The following is a 13,652-nucleotide window of genomic DNA, read 5'->3' as shown; positions in this document are numbered from 1 at the left end:
GTTTAAAAGCTGACTTAGCGGCATCCACTGACAAGAAACTTGTAGCCTGCAAGACAAATTACAAAGGAGATAGTGAGGAGACAGAGGGAAGCTAGCTAGTCAGGAATCTGGACCATGGGGGCAGGAGGAATAAAATCGGGGAACCCAACGAGGTGAAGTTACTAAGCCACCCCAACTTGGAGGGGGGAAGGAAGGACACACAGGAGAGGCATGAACTTTAAACTACTAAGACAGGCGGGTGCAGATAACCAATCACAAGGCAGTAAGGCATATAAACCAATCCCAAGGATGTTGCTAAGGCAAAATTCTTTGATAAGACCAATCAGGAGCTAGCAACGCTGTCTCCACCCCCTAAATGAAAAGGGGCGTGCTCTTCTCCTTTCCCCTGTGCAATGGGTTCCTGGGGTTCATTCCTGTGGCAGGGGAGCACATCCCTGTGCCCACGTGGCGTATGGCCATGTAGGCCTCCACACGTGGACTATTAGACTTTAATTAGCTTGGACACTAAACTACTCCCCACTGAGACACGGAAAGGAAGCTCCCGACGCTGGCCTGCTCCCGGAACCCCAGCTGCACCTGTTCCAGGACTGGCTTCTCTCAGTGAACTTCGGCTCCACCAACCATGTTTGTCTGTGACTTCAGTCTTCGCTTTTGCGAGACAACGAACTCGGACTCAAACACCTCACATTTTGGTTTCATAATGACAGCCAGCCTTGAAGAGGGAGAAGACTTATTCTGTATTTCACCAGAACACAGGACTGCAACCAACAGGTAAAAGTCACCCCCCCCAAAAAAAAAATGTATTTCATTTTTCTTAAACCCGTAGTGAACGTTCAAACTCCTTTGATAACCAGCAGTTGAACAGGTGTCACAGGAGACACTGAGTACGCCGTCCTTAGAGGCATTCAAACCTCCACACTATTCATCGCATCGGGGCTGTGGTCAGAAGTTTTGGATTAAGTGGCAGGTTGAATAGATGACTTTTTAAAACGTTCCATTGGGAAATAATTTCAAACTTACAAGAAAGTACAAAAATTAAAATCGCATAAGGAACACCTTATGTGCCCTTTCCCAGATTCCCTTATTGTTAACATTTTGCCCTATTTACTTTATCATTTGTTCTCTTCCTGTGTGTGTGTGTGTGTGAGTGTGTGTGTGTGTGTATGAGTCCACATAATCCTTTTCTCTGAACCATTAAAAAGTTGTTTGTATCATGGCCCTAATTCCTACATACTCCAGTGTGCATTTCCTAAGAATAAGGATATACTGTTATATAACTTCAGTACATTTATCAACTTCATAAATGTATACTTATACCTCTATCTAATCAACCATTCATGTTCCAATTTTGTCCAATAATGAATGTCCTTTATAGCATTTCCACCTCCAGTAAAGGTTCTAGTCCAAGATCAGATATTGTACTTATTGCCATATCTCTTTAGCCTCTTATGCTCTTGAGCCTTCCTTTGTCTTTTATGACATTGACATTTTTGAATCATCCTGTGGTAGGCAGAATAATGGCCCCCCAAAATGTGCATATCCTAATCCCCCAAAACTTGTAAATGTTTCTATTTTGCCTCTGTTTTTATTTTATTCATCAGTTTATTATGTTCATTACATTCCACATGACAAAAAACAACTTTGATTAAGTGAAGGATCTTGACACAGGAAGACTAACTTGGATCCTCCACATGGGCCGAGTGTTATCACAGGGTCCTTATCAGAGGGAGGCAGGAGGGTGTCGGTCAGAGGAGATGGGAGAAGGGAAGCTCAGGTTGGAGTAATGAGATTGCTGGCTTTGACAGAAGGGTGCCACAAACCAAGAAACACAAGTCCCCCCTACCCACCTTTTGTAAAATTTATCGGGGTGACATCGGTTTACAAAACCTTGCAGGTTTTAAGTGTACAACACAATAAAACTTAATCTGCACACTGCACTGTGCACCCATTGCCCCAAGCAAAGTCTCTGTCATCCCCATTTTCCCCCTCTGTACCCATCTCTACCCGCCCCCACCCCCTTTCCCTCTGGCTATCACCACACTGTTGTCTGTGTTATGTGTTATGTATATACTAGAGGCCCGGTGCACGAATTCATGCACCAGTGGGGTCCCTTGGCCTGGCCTGCGGGATTGGGCTGAAACTGGCTCTCCAACATCCTCCAAAGGGTCCCGGATTGCGAGAGGGCACAGGCTAGGCCGAGGGACAACACCACGACCCCCCCCTCCCCCCGTGCACAGTTGGGGCCAGGAGGGACCGCAGGAGGGCTCCAGGGCCCTGATTGGCCAGACCCCAGCAGCAAGCTAACCTACCAGTCTGAGTGTCTGCCCTCTGGTGGTAAGAGCACGCCATAGCAAGCAGTTGAGCAGCCTTAGCATATCATTAGCATATTATGCTTCGATTGGTTGAATGGACGACCAGACACTTAGCATATTAGGCTTTTATTATATAGGATGTTTCTTAGCTAATCCCTTCAACTTCTTTCATCCAGACCCCCCTCTCCCCTCCCCTCTGACAGCTGTCAGTCTGTTCCATGTATCCATGTCTCTGTTTCTATTTTGTTCAGTAGTTTATTTTGTTCATTAGATTCCACATCTAAGTGAGATCGTAGAGTATTTTTCCAGGTCTATTCATGCTGCTGCAAAAGGTAAGATTTCCTTCTTTTTTACAGCCAAGTAGTATTCCATTGTGTAAATATATCACTGCTTTTTTATCCACTCATCTACTGTTGTGCATTTGGGCTATTTCCAGATCGTGGCTATTGTAAATAACACCTCTATGGACATAGGGGTGCATGTATTCTTTCAAACTAGTTTTTTGGAATTCTTAAAATAAATTCCCAGAAGTGGGATCACTGGGTCAAAAGACAATTCCATTTTTAATTTAAGGAAACACCATACTGTTTTCCACAGTGGATGTACCAGTCTGCATTCTCAACAGTGCATGACACACCCTCTCCAACACTTGTTTGTTGATTTATTGATGATAGCCATTCTGACAGGTGTGAGGTGTTATCTCATTGTGGTTTTAATTTGCATCTCTCTGATGATTAGAGACATTGAGCATTTTTTCACATGCCTGTTGGCCTTCTGTATGTCCTCTTTGGAGACGTGTTTATTTAAGACATTTGCCCATTTTTTAATTGGATTGTCTTCCCTTTTTTAAGTTGTATAAATTCTTTATATATTTTGGAAATTAACCCCTTGTCAGATGTATCATTGGCGAATATGTTCTCCCATTCAGTGGGTTGTTGATGGTTTCTTTTACCGTGCAAAAGCTTTTTAGTTTGATGTAGTACCATTTGTTTATCCTAGCTACTAAAGAGGGGATATGCTAATTGACCATCACTCCGTCACAATGATGGCTGCACCCACAGCTAAGGCCAAGTTCCCATAAGGAGCCTTAATGAGCAATCAACAGGGACCTGAGGCTACATCCTCCCCCTCCACTGTGGGGCTTGACAGGGGACCTCAGGCCATGTCCCCCACCCAGCAGGGCTGACAGGGGATCTCAGGCCACACACCCCCACCCGGCAGGGCTTGACAGGGGACCTCAGGCCGCACCCCCCACCCAGCAGGGTTTGACAGGGGACCTCAAGGTGCGCTTCCCGTCATGGTGCTGGGCTAGGGGACCTCAGGCTGCTCCCCCCCACCCCAGCACCAGGCCAGGGGACCTCAGGCTGCGCCCCCCACCAGGTGGGGCTTGACAGGGGACCTCAGGCCATGCCCCCCACCCCAGCACCAGGCCAGGGGACCTGAGACTGTGCCCCCTTGCCTGGCTGGGCTTGACAGGGTACCTCAGGCTGTGCCCCCCACCCAGCGGGGCTTGACAGGGGACCTCAAGGTGCACCCCCAGTGCTGGGTTGGGGGAACTCAGGCCGCGCCCCCGCCCAGCGGGTCTTGATGGGGGACCTGAGGCTGCGCACCCCCCCCCCCCCCCGCCTGGCAGGGCTTGATAGGGGACCTCAGGCCATGCCCCCCACCCAGCGGGGCTTGACAGGGGATCTCAGACCGTATCCCCCACCTGGCAGGGCTTGATGGAGGACCTCAGGCCATGCCCCCACCCCCATCCTGGCACTGGGCCAGGGGACCTGAGGCTACGCCCCCTGCCCAGCAGGTCTTGACAAGGGTGGGACTGGCCAGGTCTGGATCTTGCCCAATGTGGGGGGGAGGCCGGCCAGGTCTGGGTCTCACTTGATTTTGAGGTGCATGTGGGTGGGTGGGGACTTGACTCTGGGTCCCGTAGTGAGCCCCAGACTGTGACAGGAGGAAGGTTTTCATATACATTTTACTAATTTTCTTTCATCTCTGACACTTCTATTATAGAGAAGGGGCAAATAGCAATATTAAATTATTTCCTCTAATTAATCCCCTTTTAATGTGCATGAATTTCGTGCACCGGGTCACTAGTTTAACTATAATTTTCCTTGTATCGTATTTGTCTGATGTTTCTTTTTGTTAGATTGAGGTTATGCATTCTGGGCTGGAAGACAGCATAGGTGATATCAGGGAATCACACAATGTTTATCTCTCCCTCATAGGTAACATAAGTTTCATCACCCAGTCAAGGTGTGACCCAATTTCTTCTCTATATAATTATAGGGTTTTGTTCTCTCTTGCAATTAATAAGCTGTCTGTTCCTCTTCAAAATTGCCCCCTAGAGTTAGCAGCTATTATAGATCCTTGGCTGAAATAATCTTTACAATAAAGGTTGGAAAATGATGATACAGCTTGGCTCCAACAATTTCTCTACATTTACCAGTCGACCTCAGCTTTCTACTCTAATCAAGAGCCCTCCCAACTCCTCCATCGTTAATTTATCTCTGATCAGTATAGGCTTGTGAATTCCTATTTTTTCCAGTGGTTTATAATTCATTACTGGACTTAATTATGTTTATACTCAGATTATTCCAGATCTGACCTGAGAATGCCCCCTCAAGCTTGTTCCTGTGTCCTTGTAATATGTCCCATTAAAAAAAATAATTTCCTAAATTCTGGCATAACAAAAGATTCCCAGGTTTATCTTGTACCTACCCTGCCCCAGCCTTGGAGTGAGCCATTTCTCCCAGGAACTCTGATGCTTTTAGTGGGAAATGTCATTAGAGACCGAGATTAACTTTGCCTCTTGACCTGTTTCACAGACAGTGAGGAAATGTATACATGTGTATATCCATGTACAACATACAAACACACAAATACGCATGTCCACATAGACTTGCTTCTATACATGCACATATTTTAGGAATCATGACTTCATACCAATGCCTCAAATTCTAATCCATCCCCACAGGTCCTCTCTCACTTTCCCCTGTTCCATATTTGTATATCCTTCTTCCACAGCGAGGACACTAACTCCCAACCATATAACACATTTACGCATTTGTGCAATCCTATGTTGAATCTAAAAGAGTTTCAAAATTGCTTCTTACGTAACACTACAAAGAAACTACAGAATTTATGCCTCTCCCCTGCCACATCCCACAGATGGTGGTACGTAATCAAAAACTGTGTTCATAAATTACTTGGACTGGTCCTTTCTTCTTTTTTCCTCCTCCCTCATTACAGTTATAAGAATCATTTGAAATACACTTAGATCCATTTGTTTGCATTTTCTTTCAGTTTTAGTTAGGTTTTGTCTCCTCATTCTTATTGATTTAATTTTATTTTTTGACTACGTAGACTACTAACATACTTTCAAAGTCAAAACTATTTGAAAGGGTATGCAGAGAGGTGTCCCTCCTTCTTATATCCCTGTCATCCCACCTTATCTTGCAGGTATTCAAATTTGTTTTCTTCTTTATCTTCCCTTTGTTTCTTTTGTAATGATAGATATGTGTATGTTTACTTGTTTTTCCTTCTTTTTTGCACAAAAGGTAGCATACTACATATGCTCTTTTGCAGTGAACCTTTTCCACTTAATATCTGCTGGAAAACACCCCATGTCAATTCATTCAGATCATTCTTTTTATAGCTGCATAGTACTCCATTGTGTGTCAGTAACAGTTTATTCAACCAATCTCCAACATTTACCAATTACATATAACATTGCAACAAATAACCTTGTGCATCTGTATTTATTATTGTTGGAGATATATTTTCAATATAAATTTCTAGCATTGGGATTGTTGAGTTGAAGCGTAGACACTAGGACTGTTAAAGGTTGCTAAACAACCCTGCTAGGGGTTGTACCACTTTGCATTCCCACCAGCAATATGTGAGTGTGTCTAATGAGTTCAATCAATTCTCACTATCTCCACTGTTATTATCCTAGACTGAGCATCTCTTTTCTGGATTATGGCCATGGCCTCCTAACTCATCTCTTTGCTTCAGTCTTTTCTGCCATTATCTAGTCTCATCACCACAGCTGAGGTGATGCTTTCAAATATCACTCCGCTTAAACTTTCCAGAAGAAGTAAAGTGACAGTTCTCATAATGGCCTCTTAGACCCTAAATGATCTGGATACCAGCCCAGCACCATCACCCTTCTGACCTTGTCCTCACTATTCTCCTTCTTCCTCCCTTTGCTCCCCCTCTTCCTTGATACCAAGCACCGACCTACATCAGAGTCTTTGCACTTCTGTGTCCTTTGCCTGAAACACTCTTCCCTTTCTTCGCCTTCTGTCATCTCCTCCAGATCTTTCTTCTAATGTAACCTTCTCAGTAAAGACTTTCTTGCCACTCAGTTTATAATTACAAACCATGCCCATCCCGACACCCATCCCTATTCTCTGCTCTATTTCCTTCATAACAGTTGTCATATATTTTGCATACCATTTGTTTATTATGTCTCTTGATCCAACTCCCCCTCCCCCTCATTAGAATAAAAGCTCCATGACGGTAGAGATGTTTGTTTTGTTCACTGAGTATTCCAGCATTTGGAACAAAGTCTGACATACTGGAGGTTCTCAATAAATGTTTGTTAACTTAAATGAGTGACTTCAATATATCACTTTCTTCCCTGATAGATCAAATATGTAAAAAAGTAGAGACATGAATAATGTAATTGATGAGGTTTATTTAATAGATATTTTTAAACAAGGATATATTTGAGAAGAAAATCTCTCCTTTTAAATGTTTGTGATAGTGTTCTCAACAGCAACTATTACATTTTGTGCCCAATAGCTCTTTGTTGTGGGAGCTGTTGTGGTCATTGATGTTTAGCAGCATCTCTGATCTCCACCCATTGGCATACCTCCCCAAGTTGTAACAACCAAAATTATCTCCAGACATTGCCAGTGTCCCCTGGGGAGTAAAACTGCCTGCAGTTGAGGCCCACTCACCTAATGGTTACACTCCTAAAATTGAACCATCCTATACAATAAAAGCCCAGTGACCGAAATGGTGGAACAACCAGAGACCAGAACACCACAGCCCCTGGCCCCAGCTGGCCCCACCCCCCAGGGAGTGGTTAGGGGTGATCAGGCAGGCAGGCAAGTGGTTAGGGGCCATGAGGCAGGCAGGCAGAGGCGGTTAGGGGTGATCAGGCAGGCAGGCGAGTGGTTAGGGGCAGACAGGCAGGCAGAGTGGTTAGGAGTTATCAGGCAGGCAGGCAGAGGCGGTTGGGGAGATCAGGCAGGCAGGCGATTGGTTAGGGGTGATCAGGCAGGCAGGCGAGCAGTTAAAAGCCAGGGATCGGGCCTAAACCGGCAGTCAGACATCCCCCAAAAGGTCCTGGATTTTGAGAGGGTGCAAGCCAGGCTGAAGGACACACCTCCTCTAGTTCACGAATTTCATGCACTGGGCCTCTAGTATATGCATAAAAAGAACAAAATGTAACAATAAAAGTTTAAACAAAAAATATCACAACCATTTAGGGCAAAGTCTTCTAAGAAATATTGGATCAAAAGTTAACCAAAGCTAATTAGGGTTGCCAGATAAAATATAGGATACCCAGTTAAATTATAATTTTAGATAATCATTTTTTAGTATAACTAATATTTAGGACATACACTAAAAATGTATCTCCTGTTTACCTGAAATTTAAATTTAACTGGGGAATCTTATATTTTTATTTGCTAAATCTGGCAACTCATTTTTCATTAATTATTATTATTAATGGTTAACTCATTATTATTGTTATTTATATAATAATTAATATAACATAATTTCCTATAAAAATACAGCCACTATACACAGAATACATCCCAAACTGTACTCAAAGGCAAAGATATGTTTGTGGATTCCTTTATTTCTTAAGCAGAGATATGATTAAAAATGAACTAAATGTTTAACTTAGCCTGGCCAGCGTGGCTCAGTGGTTGAGCATCAACTTATGAACCAGGAGGTCATGGTTCGATTCCCAGTCAGAGCACATGCTTGGGTTGCGGGCTCGATCCCCAGTGTGGAGTATGCAGGAAGCAGCCGATCAATGATTCTCTCTCATCATTGATGTTTCTATATCTCTCTTTCCCTCTCCCTTCCTCTCTGAAATCAATAAAAATATTTTTGAAAAAAATAAAAATGAGAAAACCACCAAAAATACCAAAGAAAAACAAAATAAGTAATCTAAAGGGATGCCTCACAGCTAAGTTAATTTAAAGGAAGAACCCTTTCCCACCCTAGTTACAGCCTTGCCAATGGGATTATACTGCTCCAGGGTCTTTGGTTCTGAGGCCGCGCTGGACACATTCTAATAATGCCCTACATCTGTTTGCCCTTCTAAGTGCTCATCAACACTTCTATTGATGTATTTTCCATTTAAATATATTACCACACATGCACTGCATGGTATCTGCATTCAGTAGTTTATTCTTGCTGGGTGTTCAAAGGACAGTGCAATATAAATTCAGTATCTGGCATCATTGGTTTTCTTGGCCTTGTGCATGTTAAACCTGCTATTTTTATTGAGACATCATTTTAAAAAATAATAAAATAAAATAAAAATATATTACTACACATCTTTTTCATGCTATGTAATGTCTGTCAGGTCTTGTCTACAGCTGCTGACCTTTTGATTAAAGGAAACTCCTGAGTTACAAGTATAGACATTATTGTTTAAGCTGATGACTTCAGAAAGGGCCTACTTTCTGTTCACTTAGTTGATTCAGTTAGATTAGCTGAAACCTGGAGAATCTCACTGTTTCTCTTACACATTATCCTCCAGTACCTTTACCAAAGAGTCCAATATTTTCAAGGCATCTCTCCGACATTGTCAGGGACATGGTAATGGCTCCCTGAAGGCATCAGCACTTGAGACACAAACCAGTAAGTGACTGGACTCCCCGAAGGAAGTGATTCTATCAACTAACTTTGAGAACCGGGTTGGGAACAAAGAAATAAGGCCTATTATGTACAATGAGCTGTCATTGTGTTGTCATTTCCTGAGCAACCTTCGTCTTATCTGCAGTGGCTCTATTGCCAAATTTCATCTTGGAAGAGCATTACAAGGGGAAACCAATCCAAATCTTTATGTAGTATTTCCCAGTTAGTAAACACAGGATTTCCTGCATGCGAAATGATTTCAACAAATTGCCTTCCAACACGGCCTAGTGACACTGTTCCGTCAGGCGCAGATAAGCTTGCTGATTGAAACCTCCTCCAGCTGAGCAAGGGGTTTTGCCGTGTGTGTAGCCAAGTTCACAAAGCTGCCCCTCCCCATCCAGCCTGGGAGCCACAGAAATGAGTTTGCATGTCACACTGATTTCCACCTGGTCTTAGTATTTCCATGTGCCCCCCAAGCAGAGTCTAGACGTATGAATCACCCTTTTCTTCTGAGAGCTCAAGGGGGCAGCCTGGTGACTGTTAAAGAGGTAGGTAGGTGGTCAACAAAGGCTTCTGGGTCATTGATTTTAGAAATAATAAGCTGGGGGATTCTGGAGGATGGACGCTGAGTTTTCAAGCACTGGCATTTGTTTCTGAAAGGAAAGGCTCAATTTTCCAATTCACAGACTCCAGAGGAAGGAAGTGTGTTTAGCAAAGGGACAGGACTCCCTTCCTCTCAGACATAATTCTGGTCACACCAGGATAATTTGTAAATCGGCACTAGAAACAGTTCCTCTCCCCATTTCCCATTCCTAATAAGGTGCTTGTGATGAACTAAGTGATGGAAACTCTCTCCCCAGACTTCAGTCCCTCTTTGTTTTAAAATCTTACGTGAGTGAGTTTCTTCCGGAAGCATGTGGTTGCATAATTCACAGGACACACTGTTGGCCTGAAACTCATTTGTAGTTTAGTCAACACGATGATGGACCCAAGAGTCATAGCAACTGCTCCAGTTGGCCAAAGGACAGAGGATGTACAGATTTGGATTATGTATCAAAATTCTACAAACTATGTTATCCCTGCCATTGTGTGGAAGTCAGTACGGAAGAAACCTTTTCAGGAACAGCCAGGGTAAACGTTCGTAGGGAGCATTTATAATATTCTTCCTACAGTGTTGCCCTAGTTGCTGTCAAGCATAAACACAGGCTATGCACCCGAACACAGTCCCTCCGAGTGTCTTGGAATTCATGGAACACAAATCTGCAGCTTGGGTGAATTGCCCCCATTCAGTCTGTTCGTCCCCTGGGCTTGGTTATTGACAATAATATCTAGCTGTTCACCATGTCTCCGAGCTTTCATGAATTTATGAAAATGACCTCATTAAAATAGGATTGTATAAATTTCCATTGTTAACATTTGAGAGGAAATTTTCTTTTAGAATAATAACTACCATTATTAAGGCCAGACACTGTAATAAGCAATTCCCATAAAACAACCCAGTAAAAGTCCAATGACTCATATTTTACAGATGAGGAAACTGAGGCTCAGGAAAATTAAAAAATTTACTGAAGGTCACACAAAATTCAACTAGAACTTGACCAAGAAGTGTGAACCCTTCACAAATATTTAATAAAAAAGAAATTGCAGCCCTAGCCAGTTTGGCTTAGTGGATAGAGTGTCAGCCTGTGGACTGAAGGGTCTCAGGTTCGATTATGGCCAAGGGTACATCCCTTCGTTGCAGGCTCCTCCCTGGCCCGAGCCCTGGTTGGGGTGAATGCAGAAGGCAACAAATCAATGTGTTTCTCTCACATCAATGTTTCTCTCTGTCCTTCTCTCTCTCTTCAACTCTCTCTCTAAAAAAAAAAAAAAAAAATCAATAGAAAAATATCCTTGGGTGATGATTTAAAAAAAAGAAAGAAAAAAGACATGGCCATTATTATCTGATTTTTAAATTTTTTTTTTCTTTTATGTTGATGCTGCTAATCTGTGAGATTAAAACTCCAGTGTAGAACAGAGCCTGTGGCCCTCTGGGGCCATTTTGTTTGCTGTTGCAAGTGGGAATTTTCTAAGAATGGAACAGCAATCACAGAATCAGGGGCTAGAGGGGACCTGGAAGGATTGCAATGGACACATGCTTTAGTTTCCTACCATCGACTCCCCCTTCTGCTGACCACGCTCCCCACCAGAGGGTCCATCCATGTCCCACCCCCTAGACAGGGGTGGGCAAACTTTTTGACTCGAGGGCCACAATGGGTTCTTAAACTGGACCGGAGGGCCGGAACAAAAGCATGGATGGAGTGTTTGTGTGAACTAATATAAATTCAAAGTAAAGGAGCGGAGGGGAGAGCAAGAGAACCGGATAGAACAGCCGGATTCGGCCCGTGGGCCGTAGTTTGCCAAAGGCTGCTAGTTCAAGGAATGGGCATGCGGCCTGATCAAGGCGATCAGAACGAGGAACACGGTCCGGTTCCCGTGGCGATCCCTGAAGGGCCAGCACGTCGTTCTTGCCACCCAGAACCCAGGAGCTCCCCTGGCTCCGGTCCTGTCTGAAGTTTAGTTCTTCAGCTTTCCCAGCGATTCCAAAAACTGGCCCAAGTCAGATTCTGTGGGTGGGAACCGAAGAATCCTCACTGATACAAATGTCTAATCGGGTCTCCGGGGGCCTGCGGGGCCAGACAAGTAGGCACCAGTTCCCTGCTTCTGCTTTAGCCAAAGGGCTCTGTTGGTTATTAACAAGGGTTTGGTTATTAAAGTTTGAAACAGCACGAATCTAGTCTGAGCACCCTCAGTCCTTGGTAGCTCAAATTGTGACCATCTAGCTCGGCCCCTGGGGACTTTCACTTTGGCTGTTATATTCATTTATTTTGCAAATAAATTCAAATGTGAGGAGGGGGTGGCACCTACGAGCCCCTTTCATCTCACCACTATTTGTACCCAATCAAGACAGGCGTGGAAACAACCGCCATCCCAACTCCCCTCCCGCTGACAACTTTTCAAACCTGGTTCCAAATCACATCTGAACTTGCCTTTAAACAACGTCTTATCATCACCAAAGTGCAAATGTACGATGGCACATTTGTTTGCATGCATTTTCAGCACTGGCAGTTTTTATTATTTTTCACTCTATACCTGTCAAAAGAAATCTGTTCAATAATTTATTTTGAGAGTTACTGAACTTGAAATTTATAAAATGTTAAAAGACCATTCCGAATTCAAAACTAAATCTAAAGAAGCTGACCAGAACTTTTAAGCTACATTCCTATTCCTCATGCTATCCCTCTCCAAAAAGGCAAGAATCCAAAGATCTTTGGGGGGGGCAGGGGTGGGGGGTGAGTGAGTAGAGGCTCAGATTTGACTTGTGGCTTTTGGCATGAGAGTGAATGTAATCTTATATTTAACAGTGAATATCTATCCCTTTTCCTAAAAAACAAGTTCATCTTTTTTCTTTCTATCTTGTTAAATGAGCTAAACTAATGTGAAAAACGGAAGGGTATCTAAATAGTTACATCACGGTTGGGGTGGTTTTCCAAAATCTAGTCGGAGGCTTACGGCGTGGCGGTCAGAACAGATAGTCCGGATAGGAACCAACTGAATTCCAAAAGTTCAGATGGGAATTAGCTTTTAACTTGAAACATATTTTCCACTGGAAATCGTGTTTACAACGATAGCTATGTCCTCAAGGTTAGCCTACAAAGGGCTTCCAGACTGTTCTAACAGTCCCAGTGTTCTAGCAAGTAGTTCTAAGTTGATATGGAAGAGAAAGGAACAATGATAAAATTTGACACCCCTTTCTGTGGCCCTCAGCCCAGCTTCCCAGGGCCTTTTGCTTCCCTAGGTCTCCCTGGGGTTCTCTCTCCAGCTGCTACCCTCAGGTCACCTGATCACAATTACTAACCCCACATCATACATAGAAATTTCTAGAAGCGGGGCCAAGGAATCTGCATTTTAACAAAGTGCCCCAGGGATCCTTTTACACACTGAGGGTTGAGAGCCAAAATGTTTTGGTTTCTGGCTGCCAATTCCACCTGCGTCCCAAACCCAAGCTTCTATTTGCTCAAGCTGGCTGAGTGGAGAGAAAGGCAGGAAATGAATGAGAGTTTGCTGAAGATTTAGATGATGGTGTTCAGGGTCCTTACTCTTTCCTCTGCCTGTGGAAACCTCTCACCTAAAGACAATCATTTTTAACAATTAGGTGTGTTTCTCTTCAAATATAGAGAAATGTGTGTGTGGGTGTGTGCGCGTGCGCATGTTTTGGGGGAGATTAGAATTATATAGAGAGATTTTACATAATAAAATCTTACTCTTTAACAAACTTAATAAAACGTATTTTTCCACCTGTTAGGAATGTTGTGACAGCAGAAATTTTAATAACTACCTAATATTTTAATTTTATGAATTTGACAAGTTCCCTGTTGAACATTTATTACTTATTACAAACAAGGCTCTGATAAATAT

At 43.3% G+C, this 13,652-nt stretch overlaps 1 protein-coding gene across 2 annotated transcripts in view; it reads left to right on the top strand.

The window, feature by feature from the left end:
* The first annotated feature begins 387 nt into the window (after nucleotides 1–387).
* LOC308246094 (uncharacterized protein) overlaps nucleotides 388–13,652 on the top strand; it is a 29,856-nt gene continuing 16,591 nt past the window's right edge. For both annotated transcript variants that reach the window (XR_013960368.1, XM_080664031.1), the window contains exon 1: nucleotides 388–771. The gene's annotated coding sequence lies outside the window, so the exon portion shown is untranslated. The remainder of the gene's footprint in view (nucleotides 772–13,652) is intronic.

Source organism: Plecotus auritus, assembly GCF_963455305.1.
Source record: "Plecotus auritus genome assembly, chromosome: 1".
In the NCBI taxonomy this organism is placed as follows: domain Eukaryota; kingdom Metazoa; phylum Chordata; class Mammalia; order Chiroptera; family Vespertilionidae; genus Plecotus; species Plecotus auritus.
The sequence above is the reverse complement of the archived record's forward strand: the minus strand, read 5'-3'. Positions and strand labels throughout refer to the sequence as shown.